At 36.0% G+C, this 25,075-nt stretch overlaps 1 protein-coding gene across 8 annotated transcripts in view; it reads left to right on the forward strand.

The window, feature by feature from the left end:
• Nucleotides 1-25,075, forward strand: part of LOC126916525 (monocarboxylate transporter 10-like) — a 335,858-nt gene that overhangs the window by 103,290 nt on the left and 207,493 nt on the right. Inside the window, exons 3-4 of one of the 8 annotated variants that reach the window (XM_050722389.1) lie at nt 9,456-9,492; nt 10,318-10,391. The exons of 5 other annotated variants lie outside the window; for them this stretch is intronic. The gene's annotated coding sequence lies outside the window, so the exon portion shown is untranslated. The remainder of the gene's footprint in view (nt 1-9,455; nt 9,493-10,317; nt 10,392-25,075) is intronic. 2 more of the 8 variants (XM_050722387.1, XM_050722388.1) reach the window with 2 other exon arrangements.

Consider the following 25,075-nt stretch of genomic DNA (forward strand, 5'->3'; position numbering starts at 1 on the left):
CTTTTACAACGCAACGCGTTCAGAAAGTTTCAAGGTTGGGAGTTGGTTCGATGTAAAATTACGCATCTTACACAATCGCGACGTAACGTGATGGTATAGTGATTAGAAGAATCCTCGCGGTTGCACAGGAGTTGTTTCTATTGTTTGTGATTCGTATTTTCCGCGGTATAAGCGTGTTCATCGAGAACATGCCACGAAATACAACCTCAAACACGGTGTACATCTTTTTGAATCACGGTCGGTTAAACGTATTTCGTTCAGTTTGCCTCCTTCTTTCCTTTCGCTGTAATTGACTGGCGGTAGCTACGCGAAACCGAATTCGGCTATATATCTTAAAAGTTCTATTAACCTCTTAGAGCCCAAAGTATCTGGTTATCCACCGCATTTCGAAATTCATCTATCTGGGTCCGACATCTGCTGGAATTTAGAAGATCAGCATTTTCCAAAACCGCGTACACTGGATGTACCTGTCTCATGGTCACTGGGTCTAGCTTGGTCGCTTGTATTGACACGTAAAAGCTTGTTAATGATAAAAGGGATAACCATATCCACGACGAAATTTTTCCGTACAGCATGCTCTGGAACAGGATTTGCACTCGGATTATTGAAATTCTCAATTGATGAAAATGGTCAACCATACTAATGACCATTATTCTCTCTTATATGATGAAGTACATTGTTGCACTTTCGATACTATGGTCGATCAAGTGTATGACTACTATAATGTGAATGAAATGTTCAGTTCATCTATTGGGTACAAACATTTTCTAAGATGATCTCGCAAGACTAGCCGTATCCAGCAAGGAACGTACAATTTATGACGTAGGACGCCGAAAATGGTTTCGAATATTTCATCTTATTGATTATTGCTCAGTTATGGAACCCCAATTTAATTATTCTAGTAGCGCGGCTGCGATCCGCACGTGGTTGACTGAAAACTTCAATTATCCACATGCCGATACTCTGTTTAGCAAATTTATAATTTTTTTCGGTTTTTCTCTGTCGGTATTTGATGGTAGTAGATTTTTGTGACGTAGTACCGAACCTGCTAAGTTTTTCTTCCTAGAACTATCGAAATCCCCGAAATGCACCAATTTTAATAAACACTTTGCGCATGTTTTATGCTTTTACAATAGCAGTTACCTCATTACAGGAGTAGAATGGTATGTATTCTTGTTAATATTATAAATATTGAAATATGTGTGAACCAAGGCGAGAAGGACAGCAAAATGGAGCCATTTCCCATGTACACTTTTTAATTCATTTAAAAAACTAAGACTCTAACCGAAAATGTAACGATGGAACGCGATACTGCAGACGTTTGCGCTAATAGTTTCGTCAAAAGAAACTTGCAAGTCGTGTTCTGTTTACAATTTGGCGCAGGAAAACTTTGGCGCAATAATCTATGAGGATGATGTATACAACAATATCGACAGACGACTGCTATGCGCGTTCTGGCTATCAATCGTTGAACCATTGTATCAAGCGTTAAACAAAGGAACTCCTCGCAATGAGTACCACCGGCGTTATAAGTTGGAAAGTTTATTTTCTTAATTGGAAGAAGACATGATTTTTTAGTTTTTCTTGACGATTTTCTCAGCAAAAATGTCTGTTTTCTTCGAATAAGCAGATATTAGACAGCTTCTTTACTCCACGGCTGGTGGAGAGGATGGTATCATAAAAAAGAGCTCCAGTGAGATTCTATTCTCTGAAGGTGAACTGTTCTTACGCCAAGTCTGGTCGAGAAGTTGAGGATTCGAAGTCACGAACAATACTGAACTAACCGTTTCTAATGCCGATACTAACCCTCCGATCGACGTTTCCGTGTGAATGACTACACGAGACTGTTGATACTACTTCCGCGGCATCCGCGCTGACTGGTTTTATACCGAACGCAAAAAATCCCCAATTAGCATTTTATATGTAAATCATTCCTCAATGTTCTGAGTCAAGATCCCAATACTAAGTCCGATCGAACCGTTATACTCCGCTAAATTGAAAAATTACAATATTAGGAAATCTTCTATTTAAACTACGATGTGCATAGAAATTTAAAAATATTCCTACGAATGTTGAATGGAATGGTTTTGGCTGTTACAGTTCTCTGATTGTTTTGATTTTTTGGACGGAACTAGTTATTTCTGCCCTTTTATTCTGGGAATGTTGGCTAATGCGCCATCACATTCTTCCACAAGCGAAATTTTAGGAATTGAAAGTGATACTTTAACGCATAATTATTTAAGGTATGCAGTCAGTAATGCAGACGGTAATTGAATCTTTTAAGAGACGTTACAGGAAAAATTTATTGCGTCGTATTATTATCTATTAATTGCTGGCGACAATGTTATGGGAGTTTTACGATTTTATAAAGGATTTGATTTAAAATTCGTTTGTCGTGCAAAACGTGAAAAATCGTACCAACTACACTTAAACGCTCTGGGAATATGTCATGTAACCATATAAATGACAATGCTAGCCGAATTAGTTTCATGTATTCTTTTTGCAGACAATATTAACACGAATGAAGACATGCAGATGGGATGGATTGGAATAAAATGAGCGATAGAACAAAACGAGACAGATGGAATACATTCATTTATTTTGGAAGGAATCATTTCGTTGTATCTAAAACGGATTGTGTTATTTTCTATATTTCGGGTAGTTTTGATTCTTCTCGAATCAATTGTCTGAAAACAGCTTATAAAAACTTGTTTATTTCGCAGTTAGTTTGGATAATGGACGTTCTAAAACTCCTGTATTCCAGATAGTTATCCGTGACATTTATTTCCTTTCACGCCATATCATTTATTATCTTTTCGACTGTTGACCCCATGTCTCGTCAAGTAGAACGTACTCGCCTGTTACGAATAACACCCTATTTCGTCAAATAGTACACAGCGTTTAAAACTTATTATTTTAACTAAATAAAACTTATTATATTATATAATGTGTTGTACAATACAATGTAAAATGAAATTCAAATTCTGTGTTTTATGTGGTATCCTGATAACAAAATATTATGCTAGAACGACACTCTGAGGTTGCTAACCGAAATTGAGGATCCTTTCTTACGGAAATAATCTGCGAAGAGTTTCAATGAAACCTGTTGATCCCTGACATTTTTGAAAATTGGTATTTCTAACTTACAGTATTGCTCAATCTGTGTTCCGTGCTAATGTCCTACATACCTTATTGTAGATTAAATTTAGTAAACCGGGGCAGAATTTCTTAGTATACTTCGTTTTATATTCTATATTCGTATTATTATCCATTTATATAGATACGTTTTTGGAGATTTTTATAGTTAAACCTACAAGATCCTGACCTTCCTAGCAATAATGACGTTATGAAGCCATTGAATACTTATTCTATCGCTTAAGAAATTAACAGTTTACTGCAATGATAAACGATTTGTGACTCTTCCCTCTTCTCCCTTTTCGTCACTTCTTATTCTGGCATGAATTTTTCGAGTTGCTGAGGAACCCAGGTACCAGTAGCAGTAGTCTCATCACTCGTAAAAGGAGAATGACCAGTGACATTAAATCAACTATCCTCGCGAATTCGAAAATATTTAATTATACAATAAGTCTTGTCTCATCCGAAATGACTTCGGATGTTCTTTTCGGATAAGTCTGCGCTTACGATCACATCAAACACTTAATTTATATACCATCCGTTTAAATTCAGTCTGACAGTTATTCTGCTGATAAATAATCTTTGTCAGCCTCTCTTCCTTGCAGCAAATAATCTTTGCAGCTACATGACTTTCGAGCTCGGCGTCTCGAATACTCTATGTGCATTTGAATTCTGAATAATGGATTAGGTTTCGATCATTCTTTGCTTGCCTTATGGTCTTGTGACGTGAACTTGCAACATCGTCCACGCGTTTTTTATCATGTTCTCCAAGGCTTTCGTTTTTTAACATGCAATGCAAACGACAGTGTTAGGAAAGAGAAACAACTGCGAAAATGTCGCCCTGTACTCGCACGGCAAAAGCTTTTTCCTCTTTCAGTGATCTATATTTGTTTGCATATGAGCTTCTTTTCGTCTTCCAAGTCACTTTCTTATGTACAATATCCTCGCTAATATAGAAGAACGTGGAAAACTTTTGCGCAAGTGATTCTCTTTATGAATATAAACTTTATTTCTCTTTATTATATTTATTGTTGTATTATATTTATATTTCTCTTTATAAACACTATGAATATCGAACCATGATATGATATTACAATCAATTACGTTAAGTTCAGAGATCACTGCCATAAAGATATATTTTTCAATATTTCAACACTTGAAATGCTAACTTCCTGTCATAAGTTTACTAATTGGACGACTCAGACTAAGTTATTGCTACCAACATCATCCGTCCTTCATCGTGCACTAATAAATAATCGCAGAAGTGATGTAAACGGCATTTCGATTGTTGCGGATAACAGAATAGAAGCACTGAAGCTACAAACAATCATTGTAACGGCGTAAGTGCCCTGAAAAGCAGAAACGTTATTTCATGTCACTAATATTACAACAAAATTGTCCGAACGAAATAGTTTCATTATACTTACAAATATTTTGACAACATTATTACAACATGGCGACATTAATGTAGAAAACATAATAATTTAAAGAGTAAGCCAAAAGTATAATAGCAGGGTTAAGGAGATAAGCACCATATGTTAATTTGCCCAAAACAACGAAAATATCTAGCGATAAGATTTTGTTGACGATACCTGCAAACGTAACAAATACACTTGGGTATAGTTTGCAAAACATTAACTATTTCGCATTACACAAAAAGTATTTTTACAGTAAGAAGAATGGCATTATCGCATTAATCAGTGATTTGAAGAATATCGACTTACCGCCATAATTCGTGGTGCATACAACTACCAGTCACGCAATACGTAAGGCCAAGCCTGTCCTTCTAAGGGCCAAATAAAGAATGGATAGACTTAAGGGTATGTTCTTGTTCGTGAGTCCGATGACAATCGTACCATTACATAAAATTGTCAAGGTCCGCTAGAAATTCTTCACGACATCTTGAAAGTTCTATTTACTTCTTAGACCCCAAAGTCTGGTTATTAACAGCATTACGAAATTCATCAATCTCCGTCCGATACCTGCTTCTATATCTCAGTCCGAATTTAGAAGATCGATGTTTTCCAAAACCGCGTACGCTGGAAGTACCTGCCTCATGCTCACTGGGTCTAGCGTGGTTGCTTGTATCGACACGTAAATCATTGTTTATGATAAAAGGGAAAACCATATCCACAATGAAATTTTTCTGTATTCCATGCTTTGGAATAAGATTTACATTCGAATTATTGTAATTCTCTAGCGAAAAAAGTGGTCAAGCACGCAAATGACCATTATTTTCTCTGATGCGATGAATTACGTTACTGCACTCTCGGTTCTAAGGTGCATCGAGAGTATGGCATTATTTCCTATGGTTTTGACTCTTATCGGAACTTGTTTATCTCTTAATTAGTGCGGATAATTGGCGTTCTAAATCTACTGTATTACAAATAGCCATCCGCAATATTTATTTTCTTTCGCCCCATATCATTTGATATTTTATAGACGATTGACGCAATGCCGCGTCAAATTGAACATTTCCGGCTGTTACGAATGACACCATATTTCATCAAATAATACACGGCGTTTAAAACTCATAAGTGTGGAAATATACGATGTAAAATAAAGGTCAAATTCTGCTTTTTATGCAGTATCCGGATAACAAAATATTTTACTAGAAGGACGCTTTGAGGATGCTGACCGAAATTAAGGATCGCTTTTTACGGAAATAAGCTGCAAAGAGCTTCGGTTAGATACCTGTTGATATACTGGATGGCTTAGTCTGTGTTGCGTGCTAATTTCCTTCGTACTTTATTGTACACCAAATTTTATATACCGTGTTCGAATTTCTCTTTACGTTTATTTTATATCCTATATTTATATTTTTATCCATTTATATCAATACGTTTTTACAAATTTTTATAGTTGAACCCAAAAAATTTTGACTATCCTAGCAATAACGACGTTATGAGGCCATTGAACACTTATTCTGTCGCTTAAGAAATTAACAGTTTTCTGCAATGATCAGCTACCTGCAATTTGCCTTTTTTTCACTTCTTATTCCGATATGAGTGGTCGTCTCACATCAAACACGTAAGTTTATATACCATCCATTTAAACTAAGTCTCATAATTATCTATACTCGCAAACCAATTTTTCGGGTAATTAAACCAATCACGAATGAAATATGTATGGTAATCTTCATCTACAAATAGTTCAATCTTGGTTGCTGTGTTAGGAATCTTGGTTGGTTGTGTATTCACAATTATTCACCATTAACATGAAATCGCGTTAATCGAGGTTGAAGGTTCACTGGACAAAGAATTACGCATCTAAGATAGTCGGGACGTAATCGCGTCCAGAACGATTCTCACGTTTCCACAAAACTTGTTTTTATTTTTATGTTGTTGCGATGAATCGAGTATAAGGCAATAAAAAGATTTATCTTTGTGTTGTATGGTTAAGAAACACGCTTTCAAGGTATGTAAAAAGTGTATTTACAATTTACAAAGAATGTAAGTGTAATTCCAAAAAGTTAAAAATTTTGTTAACAATATATTATTAGAGTATCTTCTTATGGGTGTACATAAATTTATATTGTCGCGATTGTACATGAATTTCCACTTCAATGTCACACAATTTATTGTAATCGTGTTAACGTAAATAAAAAATTAATGATCTTCGTTTTTTATTCGAAAACATGATCGGTTGAACGAACAAAAAAACATGTTTAATCGTGTGTCTTTGTATCTTGAACATATCGCATTATATCGATATCGATCATTGATGACTTTTAATTTTCTTCTAAATATTCAGACTTTTTTGCGATCTTTGTAAAAAGTTGTAAACTTTTATAATGATCATTTAAAAGAAACGAACGGTCAATGTCATAGTCAAAGATAGGGGAGCAAAAGGTCAGCCACAGAGATATCGTAAATAACTTATGATAATCATTAGCATAACAGGTTTCAGTTTTGCATATAACGAGTGCAACCATATTACAACTCCTGCATCTTTCGTCTTTCTTCGTTCGAAGAATTTACCTACGAAAGAAAATAAGTTTTTCTGAAAATATCCACTTTGCAGAAGGGAGGTTAAAATGTAACACGCATTTAAAACCACGTAAAGGTACAAAATCATTATTCTTATGAATTAGAAACTATTGATTTGCATAAAAATATATGTTTGCTCTGGATATAGCTACTATAGATAACATATAACAAAGATATATGTTATACAGATACAAAAGGTTTTATAAGATAACATGAAAATTATTGAAGATACCCAAATATAAATATAAGTTGCAATAAAATGTATTGATGAATACGTTTGGTTTTTTATTTTACGAAATAAAGTTCAGTATAAATATATCATCTTCTCTCTGTACATTGGTGCAAACCTAATAGTTCTACCCGTGGCCATGCGTTGTATCCAATTTTCCACTGATGTGAAGTAAATGTGAATTTTTAATCGAGTAACATCTGCGTTAAGTACTTATGTGGTGGGCGGTGAGATCAATTTAAATTAATAACGAAACGAGTTGATTTCGTTAACTATATTTACAAATATTTTAAAATGTAAAGTATAAAGTTAATCGCAAGCGTTGCTCGCTCGATGATATTCGTTATAAAATTGCGCGATACTGTGGTACTTATTCGTTCGACTGATGATCTCGATGACTTGATACTGATATTGATTCGCGTGACTGACTGACTGATTATGTCTGGAGAACATAGTCGTCTATTTGTACTGGTCGGGGGGAGGTCGGGGTGGGGGGTACTGGAAGATTGAACTTTGCTCCGGTTGACGGTTGCACGTAGCCGCGATATTACTTTGTCCAAAGTTTGTTTATTGCATTGTGTACGTCACACAATGTTAATTCTCTGTGGCAAACAACTACGTGAGGCATCTTCGTATCGAAACGTCCTGTGACGCATGTGCCGCTACACTTACATTATATTATATACAAAATCAATTTTCAAAATTTTCATGTAATCAAAATTTTATTGTACAATCTAATAATTTCAAGAAAGAATGTATACATGTACTATGAGACATTTCTATTTTTTCCTACATATATATATCGGAGATGAAGGAACACCGGAACCTTCCCTTTGGAATTTTGGGAAAATCCCGTAACATTGTAATCTAGATTCTACCATAGCTGTAATTAGACAATTGTAGTCATCCAGCCCGATTGTAATTGTTCGAAACTTGTGATAGTGAGCTTGAGCTCGAGGTGACAACCAGTCGCCGAACGTAGCCGCAGTTGAGGGATGAACGTTTTGTCTAATATACGAAACTAGCTCCTATCGCCCAATTAGTCTTCTACCTACTTTGTCAAAACTAATCGAGAAGTTGCTAACGAATCGATTCCTTCCACTCCTAGAGGATCTGAAAACACTGCCAGATCATCAATTCGGTTTTCAGAAGCAACATTCTACAATAGAACAAATCCACCGAATAACACACAATATCAGCCAAACCCTCGAAAAGAAAAAATACTGTTCAGCGGTATTCCTTGATATTCAACAGGCATTCGACAAAGAATGGCACGAAGGGCTTCTTTACAATCTTAAAAAAGTCCTACACACACTTAAAAGTCCTACCACGCACAATACGCAGACGCCATAACTTTCCCAATAGAAGCTTCCATTTTTCTCCCGAGTCAACCATCTACGTAGAAAATGCTGGTTAATGAAGAACAATGTTTACAACTATTCCGCAAATGATTCTACATCAAAATTGATTCATCTTTCTAGGTATTATGGGATGTTTAATATAATTACGCATGTTTCCTGAAACACTGAATGCCATTCCTCAACACAGAATATCGTAACAAAATAAAATGTTTGAAAATTTCGAATACGCGTGTGTATCTGCGCCCGCACACAAAGTAGTTACATCTGTCCATTGGTTTATTAATCGAAAAACTAGTATTCTACAAAATAGAATAAGAATAAATCATCTATTCTAAGAAAGTAAATATACGTACATCTACATATTTCTAAGGCTATAAAAAATATTTCATATTTTGTACGCTTACGTAAGCTGGTAATTAAGAGTCTATACCATGTAAATGACCCTATCGATGAAACTATCATAACGACGCTTATGCCCACGACGATATTATAATGCTTGAAATAATCGATTTTATAGATCGGGTAAACTTAAACACTAAAGGATTGAAAAACGAAATTACAAACTCACGTGATCGATAAAGTTATTGCAGGAGAAAACTGCCAAATACGAACAACTGCATTTCATTGTATTATAAAAAATCGTAACTTTCACGGGTTATTTTAATGAGATATCTTCTTAATTTGCTGTATAAACGGACTACATATTGATTGTAATTCGTATTGCAACTTGGATCGTTACAGGTATACATTCAAGATACAAGTTGTAAAATATCCATCTGTTTACCTTGTCTTCGATTTCTACATGACATTGCACAGTGCTATTGTGCCGCGTAAGTGCAGTAAAAAAAAAAAAGAAACGAAACTCGAAAGATGAATATTCCTCGTTCGGGGAAGCTTGCAATCTTGTCGGTCTCCTAACCAATGATTGTTGCCTATGACAAATCCTCTGCATGGTATTCCACTGGTATCCAACTCTTACAAAACACAGAATATCTCATTAGAAACAGCTCGTGATGCAATTAGCGAGAAGGATCTGAAGCGGCGTGAAAATTAAACGCACCGTTTGAAACAGCATCAGCTAATTGGGAAAGCTGTGACGACGACGATCGCAACCCTTACACGCGCCGTACGAAGGAACCAGTTTCTTGTGAAACGCACGAAAAAAATATCAAGGTCGAGATTTATACGCGGGACTAGGTAAAGCTTGACTGATTAGTTACATTATCAACTTTCGCCGTCACGTAATTCATGCGTAGAAACTAAAAATCTTTTTCTGAAACGATGTACTTCTTCGATGAAAGGGCTTTCATCCTGTAACGAACGGCCGTTTCTTAGATTTGCATTCGTCTAACTAGATTCTGAAAGGGACATAAAAAATTACTCGTGGATGCGTTTTATTTGATGTGAACAAAATCGTATTGTTCACTAATTGTAAAGTACGCTTCTAAGACGACGGCAGCGCAGTGGTTAGCGCCTTAGGATACGAACGTTCGGGACCCGGGTTTAAATCCCGGCGACCGGAATCCGATTTTTCTTCCACGATACAAAAATGAGAAGAAAAGCAGCAGAAACCCCAGCAGCGCGACATCTAAACCCGTAGCAGAACCTGTCTCGGCCTCTATACTAGCGGAGTAGCATTATCACGAAGACTAACTCTTACACCTCAAATATATTTGAGTAAGTATAAGTAGAAGAAGTATAAATACAGTGTATGCTAGTCCAGATCTGCACGCTACCAACGTTCGTTTACAATAGAGTTTCGAAGCCATGACCCTACGGGTATTTATATAATTACCATAACCGGTCCGTCTATAACCCGGTATATCATCCGTGCATGACGTGTTCCTAGAAAAGGCTATGAGGTTGAGAGGTACTTCAAATTGATTTAGAACTAAACAATACTCAATGGCTTCGAGGAGTAAGAAAACTAAACACTAGAGAAGATGTAGAGTTTTCCTAGAAGTAAGAATCACTTCAATAAAATAGACAAAGAGAGGAATGGAAGAAAGGGCAAAGAAAGGAAGAAAGATAGATATGTAATATACTATACGATACAGTATAATCATAACATCATAACATCATAATAAATAGAAATGTTTCAAGATTGAGTGAGTGAGAGAGAGAAAGGGAGGCAGACCAGTGCATATATCGAGAGAGTAATTTCATTAGTTTATTAATTGAGGGGCTTGGAAATATGTGTTAGCATATGTTTATTTCATTCTTGGTGGATTATTGTACAATCGGACTAGTGATATAAACGGCATTTCGACTGTTGCGGATAGGACAATAGCAGCAGTGAAACTGCAGATAATCATTGTAATGGCAGTATAGCTCTGTAAAAAACATAGTATGTTATTATTACATAGAATTCATATTACTTTGAAATTGTTCGAATGAAACTATCTTATCATACTTACAAAATTGGTGTGATAGATGAGGAGAGAATAATTATCTAACGAATATACCGAAAGAGTAATAATACAATTTATGAGATAAGCACTATACGTTAATTTACTTAAAGGGACGAAAATATCCAGCGATAAGATTTTGTTCACGATGCCTGCAAACGTAACAAATATACTTGGGTCTAGTTTGCAAAACATTAACTATTTCGCATTAGATAAAAAGTATTTTTACAATAAGAACAATGACATTAACATATTACTCAGCGACATGAAAAATGTCGACTTACCGCCATTATTCGTGGTGCATGCAACTACGAGCCAGGCAATGCCTAATGCCCAGCCTGTTCTACTAAGTGTCAAATAAAGAACGGATAAACCTAAGGATATGTTCTTGTTCGTGAGTCCGAAGAGAATCGAACAATTACATAAAATTGCCAAAGACCAACCAACGATTAAGCTTTTCTGAAACATAAATTTAATCACATTATTGAAAGATGCCGAGAAATATAAGTCTAACGAACAAATAGTATACATTACTTTTGATAAATGCAATTTGTAATTCCATTTTGTAAGAAGGTGACATGTGGCCATTCCTATGAGATATGGTGGTATTCTACACCATGGTCGTATATACAAGTATGTCAACGTCTTATATTGTTCGTCCAATCTAGAAAAGTAAATATATGTATATTTACAAATTCCCTATGTTATAAAGAGCGTTACATATTTTGCATGCTTACGTAGGTTGGTAATTAAGAGTGTACCCGGTGTAAACTAGTGATCCTATTGATGAAACTAGCGTAACAACGCCTATACCCACGGCAATATTGCAATGCCTGAAACAGTCGATTTTAGAGCCCGGGTAAGATTGGATTCTAAGGGATGAAAGAACGAAATTACAAACTCACGTGATCGATAAAGTTAGGAGAAAACTGCCAAATACGAAGAACTGCATATCATTGGGCAGGTACCAACTCCATGTGAGACACTGCAAATAGTACCTCTCTCCGAAACGATTCTTTTGTAGTAACGCGAACGATGTTTGCAATAAATTATCTGAGAAATTATACATACTAGTTCATCCCACCTGTAGAAGTTGTTGATGTAAAGTATGTTAGTCCACCAATAATTGGAACACTTAGCATTTGGATGTTCAATAGGAAGAAGTGCTGAGACGTGATGATGCCAGGTAAAATTCAATATCGCTATCAATATAACGACGAAATATGCAGGTGTAAGCCTTCGAAGTTAATGTATATATTTTATTATCATCGAAATCTCATCGATAGAACTAATTAAGCATTGATACTATATTATTACCTTATATATCGTTTGACAATCTTTTGAAAAAATTCGTTCATCCTTTTTGCTATAGGCGGGATTCCCTGATATTTTCGTCGTTCCTTCAGAAATGTATATGACAACAGAAAACCACTCATAAAGAAAAATGCATCCACCGAAAATGTGAAGTTGCTTATGACTTGCATGAGTAATTCTTCAGCCTGTATATATACGAGCCATTTGTTACCTGTACACATAAGTGACTGCATTAAAAAAATACATGGTAGATCAGAAATCAGATCGGAATCAATAATCGGAATAGTATAATTAAATCATCGTTAAAATTCATTTCTTACTCAGAACATGAAATGCGTAGATCAATACGTGCCCCAGAATAATCCATACTATTGTCAACGTTTTCAAGCCGTAGAATACTCGCAGATTATCACCACCCTTCTCCGGTTTAAATATTTCCTCTATATTGGTGAGAAATGAAAAACACAGAAGGTGTTGGCTGATACGATTCTGCTGCCCCGACTCGGGGCGTTCCGGTTTCTCGTAGTTGATTTCGCATTTCCCATCTATTCCGTTGTTCAGTGCTGTTGGAAGTTAGTAGTACGTTACATAGATTCCCATGAAATAAACTCGAGGCGATAAAAATTACTAAGATTGGCAACGCGAGCGCAGTTTTGTGAAGTACAAAATATGAATAGTTAATTGAAGTACCAATGGATGTGTAGCTTACCTATCGCGTTGTTATTGTCGAACGTAAACTTTTCCCTTTCTTTATTTAAACGCTTTCGATGGACGAAAACATCATATACTGTGGCCGCTATTATGGTAGCACACAATGATAGCAAAACTCCTCTGTAATCAGAATTTTAATGTTCCTAGGTGGTATTTTATCGGATGCAGATCTTGACGTATGTAATATATATATCTGGCTAGACAAAAATTCGAGTCTTCGATTACGAGTTTGAAGTTTACGTACATGATGGAAACCATTTTTGCAGAGAGTAGCCATTGATGATCATCCACCAAATCGGAGACTTCGATCAACTGGAAGTGTATATTAAAAAGTTTTCCAATGAAAAGTGTCTCATTACGAAATACTTTATCAAGCATAGTGGCAACATCGCCTACGCTGCAGGACGACGGTAAGCAAAGTCCAAGCGTGACCAAATCCTAAAATGGCGGCAGTTTTTCAAATTTATTATTGTCCGTCGTGATCGTAAAAATTTCATGAAATGTTTTAATGTTAATGATATCATATATCGATATTGTTTTAGTGGGATAAATTCTTAATTGTCTGCATAAATTGGCTATATACTGATTGTAATTCGCATTGCAACTTGAATCGTTAGAGATATACATTCGAAATACAAAAACTAAAATATCCATTTGCTTACTTCGTCTTCCACTTCTACATGATATTGCACAGTGCTATTGTGCCGCGCACGTGCAATAAAGAAACGAAACTCAAAAGATGAATACTCTTCATTCGGATTCCGGTATATCGAATTGTTCTTTCGTATTTTCTCCGATAGAAATGCCGTCCGATTTTCAGAGAAAAGTTTGCAACTTTCTTGGTCTCCTAACCAATGATTATTCCCGATGACAAAACCTCCGGATGGTACGCCACTGGTATCCAACGCTTAAAACACACATGATACCTCATTAGAATCAGCTTGTGATGCAATTAGCGATAAGGATCTGAAGCGGTAGGAAAATTAAGCGCATTTTTTGAAACCAACAGCATCAGTTGATCAGGAAAACAGTGACGATGACGATCGCAGCTTTTACAACACAACGCGCAAAGAAAGTCTCAAGGTTGGGAGTTGGCTCGATAAAAAGTTACGCATCTTACACAATCGCGATGTAACGTAGTTGTATCGTGATCAGAAGAATCCTCGCGGTTGCGCAGGAGTTGTTTCTATTGTTTTTGATTCGTATTTTCCGCGGTATAAGCGTGTTCATCGAGAACATGCCACGAAATACAATCTCAAACACGGTGTACATCTTTTTGAATCACAGTCGGTTATACGTATTTCATTTAGTTTGCCTTCTTCTTTCCTTTCACTGTAATTGACTGGCGGTAACTTCGCGGAACCGAATTCGGCTATATATCTTAAAAGTTCTATTAACCTCTTAGGGCCCAAAGTATCTGGTTATCCACCGCATTTCGAAATTCATCTATCTGGGTCCGACATCTGCTGGAATTTAGAAGATCAGCATTTTCCAAAACCGCGTAAACTGGAAGTAGCTTCCTCGTGGTTATCGGGTCTAGCGCGGTCGCTTGTATTGACACGTAAAAGCTTGTTAAAGATAGAAGGGATAACCATATCCACGAAATTCTTCCGCACTTCATTCTTTGAAATAAGATTTACACTTGGATTATTAGAATTAACTATTGAGGAATATCGGCAGCCACGTGAATGTATTTTGTTCTCTTGTTCGCAATAAGGTACGTTGCTGCTCTTTCGGTACTATGTTCGAAAATGCGACTGCGTTGAACGGGGCACGAATGGCGAATGGAGCTCGAGAGACTCAACGGTTTCCGATAAGATTGAATCGCGATAATGCACATTCGGTACAGGACACATCATTAATGATGCAAAATATCGCAATCATTTTAATTGCATTAGTTTTTCATGTTATTTCCTGTGATCCAATTATGTAATCCGGTATTAGTTTTTTAAAACCCTTACCTCTGACGTTTGTTACTTTTTACCTTATATTTTAATTTCGAAGCGAGTTTTTTAGGATAGCCAGCCAATTAACGTCGTTCGATATCATTTCTAATATGTTTCCGATTAAGAGTTTTGACGTGAAAGTGTGAACTGGCCTTGATCTTGCAATTTCCATAAATTTATTGTTCACTGCTCCTATTAAAGTGCGTCAATTTAAATATATCGCTCTGAAATGCTCATTTCTTTTATGGAACCGTGGTAACTGAAAATCATCAATCTATTACTTTATTTCGCGCCTGAGATTCTTTTGGACCGCGGTCAAGAAGCTGCAGGTTACTTTTCCTGCTCATATATCGTCTTTATATATATGGCGTTATATTCGGACAAAAAAAAAAAGAAAAGAAAAAAAGATTATAATTATAATAAATTCAATAAATTAATGAGTAACGTACATTTTTGACGAACTCTATACAGCATTATCTGAGCTGTAAAATTACAGGTGACAGCATGTTCAAAACCGTTAAATATGATAACTTAGTAGCAACCAAAAACAAATTTACGAAATGACATGAATGTACATTAATGATAAGCAAAATCGGAATTAAACATTTCGCGAATTTAAGTCAGAAGTAGCACAATGTGTAATGATAATTCTACATTTAATTCATTTCCTTTTTCTGTGGGATTCTATCACTGACAGTGAAAGGGATACGTAAGGAATTGTAAGATACAGACCTACTCTTGTTTCCAGCTTATGTGATTTTTCCGATCGAAAATATATCAAGCACCTTCGCGATCTGTTTTCTTTTAAAAATTTCTATTCTTGGTCGCGGTCTCGCGTTTAACGCTTCTTCGCTAGATTTTACGTTCGCTGGTTACGGTCAATTAATATTCCACTTTCATACGCTTGGCTGGGTAAAGTCTTTGACCGGCTTGTTATTTCATCGACTTTTACCGTCACGTAATTCACGCGTAACAAATAAAAATCTTTTCCTTGGTCGACACACTCCTTCGACGCAAGAGCCTTTACTCGTAATGGACGCTCGTTTCTTAGATTCGTATTCGGCGAACTGGTTCCTCAAACGAACATAAAAAAATTAACCATGGATGCGTTTTATTTGATCAACAAGATCGCGCTGTTTTCTAATTGCCAAGTATGCTTTTAGGATTGTTCAAATTCCTCATTGTCTTTTACATTTTCGAGGAACATCCACAGAGCTTGATTGAAATCTTGTCGACTCGATCTCTGCTCGGTTTTTCATCTTTTTCCTTTGTTTTGTACCTTTGCGTCTTGTTGATCAAGATGTTAAGATGACACACCGCAGTGCAAATTTTTATAAAATACACGCAGTGCACCTTCCTCCACAATTTGTTCAATCACAATTTCGCCTGTTCAATGTCCAAAAGAAAGTAACGATTGTTCCATTCGAAACGACCAAAACGTAGGAATCATCCTAAGCAATTTTATGATACCAGCTTCCGTGGGAAAGCTCCTTTTCTCAATGGTGACAACGTTTTTAATTTTTCACGTCTATCGTGTTCTCAATAACCAAGCGTATCGTATGCACAGCTACTTCCGAATAATAATTTAAATAATCGAAACGTGGCTGCTATGATGGCAGCACATGAAAGTAATGAAACTCCTCTGTAATCAAAAGTTTTAAGTTTCTAGTCGATTTTTTATCGGACGCAGATCGCGATATATAGCGTGTATATGCCAATCGGTGACAAGAATTCGAACTTTCAATAACGAACTTGGAATTTCGTAGGGAAAAGCTATTGTTGATCGTCCGTGAAATCGGAGACGTCGATCAGCTTCAAGTCTGTAAAAAAAGTTTTCCGACGAAAAGAGTTTCATTATGGAATACTCCATCCATCATAGTGACGACATCGCGTTTGATATAGAATGCAAATAAGCAAACTCCAAGCGTCATCAAATCCTGAAAAAAGCGCAATGTCTCAAATCTCTAATAGTTCATTGCAATCGTGAAAGGTCGTAAATAAATGTCATGGGTTGTTTTAATGAGGTACACCGTTAATTTGCTGTATAAATTATATTGATGATTACATATTGATTACAAGTAACATTGCGATTCGAATCGTTGGATATATGGATTCCACATGCAAACAATGAAATATCCATGTACCTACTTCGTTTTCTATTTTATGCGATGTTGCACAGCGCTATTGTGCCGCATATGTCCAATAAAAAGTCGAAACTCAAAAGGCGGATGTTCCTTGTTCGGGTTCCGGTATATCGAATTGTTCTTTCATACTTTCTGTCATAGAAATGGCGTGCGATTTTTGGAGCAAGTCAGACGATCTCCTATAAAATAATTGTGCTCGTTGCCAAATCCCCCGGGTGGCACGTCGCTGGTGTCTAACGCTTGAAAAACACATGATTCTGTAATGGAAGCAGCTGATCGTGAAAAGAGATGCACTTCGGCGACAAATGTCGTCATTTTTACGCAGCCCATGCTTCTGTTTCGACGGTTGATTCGATGAAAAATTATGCATATGACACAATCGCGAACGTAACGCGATATAATTGGCTTCGGGAAAACTGACGCGGTTGCACAAGAATTATTTTCATGTTTTTTGAGTTTAACCGACTGTATAATTTGTTGAATCCTGATAGATTATGCGTATTTCGATTAATTTGCCTTCTTCTTTCCGCAATCGTCATCTACTTACAGTAACTTCGTCGAGCGAAGTTTGTCAAGGTATCTTAAACCTTCCATTTATCTCTTAGTCTCCAAAGTATCTGGTTATTCACAGCATTACGAAATTTAACTATCTCTGTTCGACGTCAACTCGAATTTAGAAGAATGATGTTTTTCAAATGGTATATTGGTTGTATAATTATTAGCATAACAAATTTCTGTTTTTCATACAACGTGTGTAACCATCACGCGACAGTAGCTTATTCGGAGCATATATCTAAGAAAACATTGTTCCGTTTTGCTTTCCTTTGTCTGCTCGTTCCTATGGCATAGTTCCTTGTATCTGTTAATATACATATAGTTATATACTTTGTTGTGTGATGTAGAGGGGACTTTCAGAGCGTGTTTTATACTTGGAAACTACCTTCGTCGATATAGTGCCATATATTTGGTTTCGAAGAGGATACTGTTGACTTTGCATGTTCGATGTACCCTTCTAATTAATCTTAAAGCGATGTTTTATTGCTTTTAATATAGGTGGTTTGGCAGGGCCGTATATTGTTGAGTCGTAGTCTATCTTGGATGAACCTATGTAGTGGTTGGTATGTTTTTAAGGATCGATACAACAATTGCTTCCCTTCAGCTGCTGAGAAAGACTACGTGGGTCCATACGCATTTGAAGATTTTAAGCAGATATTTCGATCCAGATTTATGGAATTGTTTTAAAATATCAAATCACTTTCTGGACTTTTTCCAGAAAATACGTTTGCACGTGCGAATGCGGCGAAGAAAAGAAAGTGTTTGTCGCTTGTAACCCGAAGAACGTACGTTTCATGCACCTGTTCTTTATGTTTGTTCCGAAGGACGTACCACTTCTCTGACATAACGTTGCAGGTTCAGAGGTTAATAACATGATGGGTAAAATGAATTTCCGATTTGTTCTATGGATCTGATAGCAAATATAAATATACATAATAATATAAATATAAATATTCGGTTACATGAATGACGCAGCGATGTTAACAGCGATACCGCAGCGATAAATTTTCCGATTTTATAAATTTCGATATCCCAAATTTTCTAATTTCCAGGTTCCGAATTTCCGAGTTCATCAATTCTAAAAAGATCGTACTTTGGAGTTATGAAAGTTGCAAATTTTCATAAGCCCAAAATTTACGAATCTTTGAATTCAGAAAATAAAATTCATCTCCGTTTTCATAACTTTGATGGAAATTACTCTTTTCTTAAAATTCCTGATGCCCATCTTGTTCTTGGCACATTTTCACTCGTCTTAATGCTTCACCTAAGGTAGGTGTCTCGAACTTTTAATTTCTCATCGTAGCGGTCTTCATACTCAGTCATTGTCGATTTTTTAGATGAATATTAATAGTGTTGATTAATTAAAGCTAGAAATCACAAAACTTTAGTACATTATTCAGGCAGTTAGAATAGAACATGACGGACAATTTAAAAACTACGAATTGTGCTTTACTCTTAATATTCCTCTAATATTCATGACTTTTTACAACTCACAGTTTTTGCCATGTTAATATTACTTCCATATTACAAAATCATGAAAGATTTTTCAGTGCTTATGTAAGTACTTATATAAAGAAGGAATAGCTCAGCTTTACTTATAAACTTAATGCAAGTGATATGTAACTCTAAAAACGCATTTTAAAGGAATGGTCATACTGATGAACATTACAGCGACACGAATAGATACCCGGTATTTTCGTAGTTCAGCGACTATCTGTGTCGAATTAGTCGACAGGTTCTCAATACGTTTGAGTTTAATGCACACTTTCTAATTACGATTTTCGTTTCGCTTATACTTTTGTATATTTAACATATCTTTATTTAACGGGTATGCGGAACATTTCCCGTAGATTGTTATACGTTTGTAATAATAATCACCATCATAAATATATCTACAACAAACGCGAAAAATTCGGAAAGAATTATTTCGCTTCGCTTTTCTTCGTGCATTATTATACAATCGCAGGAGTGACATAAACGGCATTTCGGTTGTTGCATATAAAAGAATAGAAGCACTGAAACTACAAACAACCATTGCAACGAACAGAGTACCCTGAAAGAAAGAAACGTTATTTCATGCTACTAATATTACATCGAAATCGTTTCATTATACTTGCAAGCGTGACGCTCTGAATGTGGAAGAGATAATAATTTGAAGAATAAGTCGACATAAAAACTGGTTCAGGAGATGAGCAGCATACGATATTTTACTGAAGTGGAAAAATTCAGCGATAAGATGTTGTTATCACGATACCTGCGAAAATAACACATATAGTGGGCTGAAGTTTATAAAACGTTAAATACTTCGCATTGCAAAAAGGATATTTTCGCAACAGGAAGGATAGCACTACAGCATTAATAAGTGAATTGAAAAATATCAACTTACCTCCATGATTCGTAGTGCATACAACTACTAGTCAGGCAATACCCAGTGCCCAGCCCGTTCTGCTGAGGGCCAAATAAAGAACGGCTAAGTTTAAGAACATGTTTTGGCTCACGGGTGTAAATAGAATCGAGCAATTACTCAGAATTGCCAAGGTTCAACCAAGCATTAAGAATTTCTAAAAGATTGGTTTAATCACGTTATTGATAGATACACAGAAACGTAGGTGCAATAACAAATAGTATATATGTAGCAATTTAATAAGTCTTAGAGGAAGCACAAGAAATGATGTTTTGGTTTAACAAATCATATTCAAAACAACAATCTGATTACAATATTGTCGTACGTCTTATTATCATACTCGGCTATCAACTTCCCGATTCACACTCTCCGCTACTGTGCCGCATGCGCACAATTAGAAAACGGAACTCAAAAGGTGGATGCTCCTCATTCGGGTTGCGATATATCGTATTGTTCTTTCGTTTCCCCTCCGAGACAAACAGCGTACGATTTTGAGAGAGAATGGTGCAACCCGTACGATCTCCTAACCAATAATTGTGTCCACTCATAAATCCGCCGGGTGGCACGCCACTGGTGTCCAAAGCTTAAAGAATATATGATACTGCATTAGAAACATCTGATGATACAATTCGCAATAAGGATTTTAAGCGGTAAGCAAGTTGAATGCAGAATTTAGCGTTTCGTGTTTAAAGCCAAAAAGTTCAGTTCGTTAAGATAAGAAAAACAGCTACGACTATGACCTTCGCCTTTACCTACTCCAAACGAAGGAATTAGTTTCTCGCGCAAGGTGCGAAAAAAGTCTCAGGGTCGAGGTTCAACTCGACTTAAATTTATGTAGTTGATACAACCGCGACATAATCGTCGCTAGAAGAAATATGGCGGTTGCATAACTTGCTTTTACTGATATTAATTTTTCATGGTGTAAATGCGTTTTACATGCAAACAAGGGACGCGACATGTCACGAAACACAGCCGCAAGCACGGTGTATAGTTATTCGAATTCTATATCCGTTTATGGTTGTACGTTGGTATGTAACGGTTATACGATTATGTGTTATATATTTAATATGATTTGTTTTATCCTTTCTTTTGTACGCAATCGACTGGCAGCAGAAATTCATTTACACTACCTTAAAAGTTCTGTTTACTTCTTAGACCTCAAAGTATCTGGTTATCAACAGCATTACGAAATTCATAAACATCCGCCCGACATCTGCTGGAATTTAGAAGATTAGCATTTTCTAAAACCGCGTACGCTGGAAGTACCTGCCTCATGGTCACTGGATCTAGCATGGTCGCTTGGGTCGACACGTAAATCGTTGTTAATGATAAAAGGGATAACCATATCCACGATAACATGAATGAAGTGTTCAGTTCATCCATTGGGTACCAACATTTTCTAAGAAGATCGCGTCAAGACTAGTCGTATTCAACAAGGAACGCACAATTTATGACGTAGGACGCCGACAATGGTTTCGAATATTTCATCTTATTGATTATCGCCCAGTTACGGAACCCCAATTAAATTATTGCAGTACTGTTATCGGCACGTGGCTTACCGAAAACGTCAATTATCAGCACGCTGATACATTGTTGAACAAATTTTGAATTTTCTCGGGTTTTCTCGGTCAGTATCTGATCGTAATAGATTCTTGTGACGTAGTACCGAACCTGCTAAGCTTTCCTCATAGAACGAACGGTTCCCGAAATGAACCAATTTTGAAAAAATTGAGGGGGTTCAGCTTTATGGATGTTTTGTGCTTTTACATTAGCAGTTACCTCATTGCAAGAGTGGAATTATTTGTATTGTTGTTAATGTTATAAATATTGAAATATGTGTGAACCAAGGTGAGAGGGACAGCATAATGGGACCATATCTTACGTACATTCTTTAATTCATTTAGAAAACTAAAACTCTGACAGAAAATGCAACGATGCCACGCGATACTGCAGATGTTTGTGCCAAGAGTTGCATCAAGAGAAACTTGCAAGTCGTGTTCTGTTTACAATTTGAAGTAGGATCTTATTTTGGAAGGAATCATTTCGTTGTATCTAAAACGGATTGTGTTATTTTCTATATTTCGTGTAGTTTTGATTCTTCTCGAATCAATTGTCTGAAAAACAGCTTATAGAAACTTGTTTATTTCGCACTTAGTTTGGATAATTGACGTTCTAAAACTCCTGTATTCCAGATAGTTATCTGTGACATTTATTTCCTTTCACGCCATATCATTTATTATCTTTTCGACGGTTGACCCCATGTCACGTCAAGTAGAACATACTCGCCTGTTACGAATGACGCCCTATTTCGTCAAATAGTACACAGAGTTTAAAACTTATTATTTTAACTAAATAAAACTTATTAAATTATATAATATGTTGTACAATACAATGTAAAATAATGGCCAAATTCTGCGTTTTATGTAGTATCCGGATAAAAAAATATTATGCTAGGACGACGCTTTGAGGTCGCTAACCGAAATTGAGGATTGCTTCTCACGGAAATGAGTTGCGAAGAGTTTCGATTAGACACCTGTTGATCCGTGACGTCTCTGAAATTTGGCATTTTTACCTATTGTTGTATTGCTCAGTCTGTGTTGCATCCTAACGTCCTGCATACTTTATTGTGGACCAAATTTAATACACCGAGGCAGAATTCCATCGTATACTTTATATCATATTGTATATTTATATTATCATCCATTTATATAGATACGCTTTTACAAATTTTTATAGGTCGCTGTGTACTGTGCGGAAAAAACTTTTTCCTCTTTCAGTGATCTATATTTATTTGTGTATGAGCTCCTTTTCGTCTTCCAAATCACTTTCTTATATGCAATATCCTGGTTAATAAAGAAGAACGTGGATAACCTCTGCACAAGTGATTCTCTTAACTAATTCTTCTTCCATGGTATTTTAATAAATCACACTACATTATGAATAGCGAACCATGAAATGATAGTATACAGTCAATTACATTAAGTTTAGAGGTCACTGACAGAAAGATAAATTTTTCAATATTTCGACACATGATAGGCTATCTTCCTGTCATAAGTTTACTAATTGGACGATTCAGACTAAGTTATTGTTACAAACTTCTTTTTCGCGCACTAATAAATAATCGCAGAAGTGATGCAAACGGCATTTCGATTGTTGCGGATAACAGAATAGAAGCACTGAAGCTACAAACAATCATTGTAACGCCGTAAATACCCTGAAAAGCAGAAACGTTATTTCATGACACTAATATTACGTCGAAATTGTCCGAACGAAATAATTTCATTATACTTACAGCCGTGACAATATTCAAGGAGAAAGCATAATACTTTAAAGAGTAAGCCAAAAGTATAATAACAGGGTTAAGGAGATAAGCACCATATGTTAATTTGCCCAAAATGACGAAAATATCTAGCGACAAGATTTTGTTTACGATACCTGCAAACGTATCAAGTATACTTGGGTGTAGTTTGCAAAACATTAACTATTTCGCATTAGACAAAAAGTATTTTTGCAATAAGAAGAATGATATTATCGCATTAATCAGTGATTTGAAGAATATCGACTTACCGCCATTATTCGTGGTGCATGCAACTACGAGCCAGGCAATGCCTACTGCCCAGCCTGTTCTACTGAGGGCCAAATAAAGAACGGAGAGACCTAAGGATATGTTCTTGTTCGTGAGTCCGAAGAGAATCGAACAATTACATAAAATTGCCAAAGACCAACCAACTATTAAGCTTTTCTGAAACATAAATTTAATCACATTATTGAAAGATGCAGAGAAATATAAGTCTAACGAACAAATAGTATACATTACTTTTGACAAATGCAATTTGTAATTCCATTTTGTAAGAAGGTGACATGTGGCCATTCCTATGATATATGGTGATATTCTACACCATGGTCGTATATACAAGTATGTCATCGTCTTATATTGTTCGTCCATTCTAGGAAAATAAATATAAGTATATTCACAAATTTCTTGTGTTATAAAGAATGTTAAACATTTTGCATGCTTACGTAGGCTGGTAATTAAGAGTGTATCCCGTATAAACTAGTGATCCTATCGATGAAAGTAGCGTAACAATGCCTATACCCACGGCAATATTGTAATGCCTGAAACAACCGATTTATAGCCCGGGTAAAACTAAGGAATTAAAGAACGAAATTACAAACTCACGTGATCGATAAAGTTAGAAGAAAACTGCCAAATATGAAGAACTGCATATCATTGGGCAAGTACCAACTCCATGTGAGACACTGCAAACAGTATTTCTCTTCGAAACGAATTCTTTTGTAGTAACGCGAACAAGGCAATAAATTATGTGGAAAAGTATACGTACTAGCTCATCCCACCTATAGAAGTTGTTGATGTAAAGTATGTTAGTCCACCAATATTTGGAACACTTAACATTTGGATGCTCAGAGGGAAGAAGCGCTGAGACATGATCATGCCAGGTAAAATTCAATATTGCTATCAATATAACGACGAAATATGCAGGTGTAAGCCTTCGAAGTTAATATATTTATTTTATTATTATCGAAATCTCATCGATAGAACTAATTAAGCATTGATACTATATTATACCTTATATATCTTATGACAATCATTTGAAAAAATTCGTTCATCCTTTTTGCTATAGGCGGAATTCCCTGGTATTTTCGTTGTTCCCTCAGAAATATATACGACAACATAAAACCACTCATAAAGAAAAATGTATCCACCGTGAATGTGGGGTTGGATATGATCTGATAGAGTAAATTTTCACTCATTACATATTCAACCCATGGGTTACCTGTATACATGAGTTACTGCATTAAAAAAATACATGGTAGATCGGAAATCGGATCAGCATAGTAAACTTAAAACATCGTTAAA

This window comes from Bombus affinis, chromosome 5 (assembly GCF_024516045.1).
Source record: "Bombus affinis isolate iyBomAffi1 chromosome 5, iyBomAffi1.2, whole genome shotgun sequence".
Classification (NCBI taxonomy): domain Eukaryota; kingdom Metazoa; phylum Arthropoda; class Insecta; order Hymenoptera; family Apidae; genus Bombus; species Bombus affinis.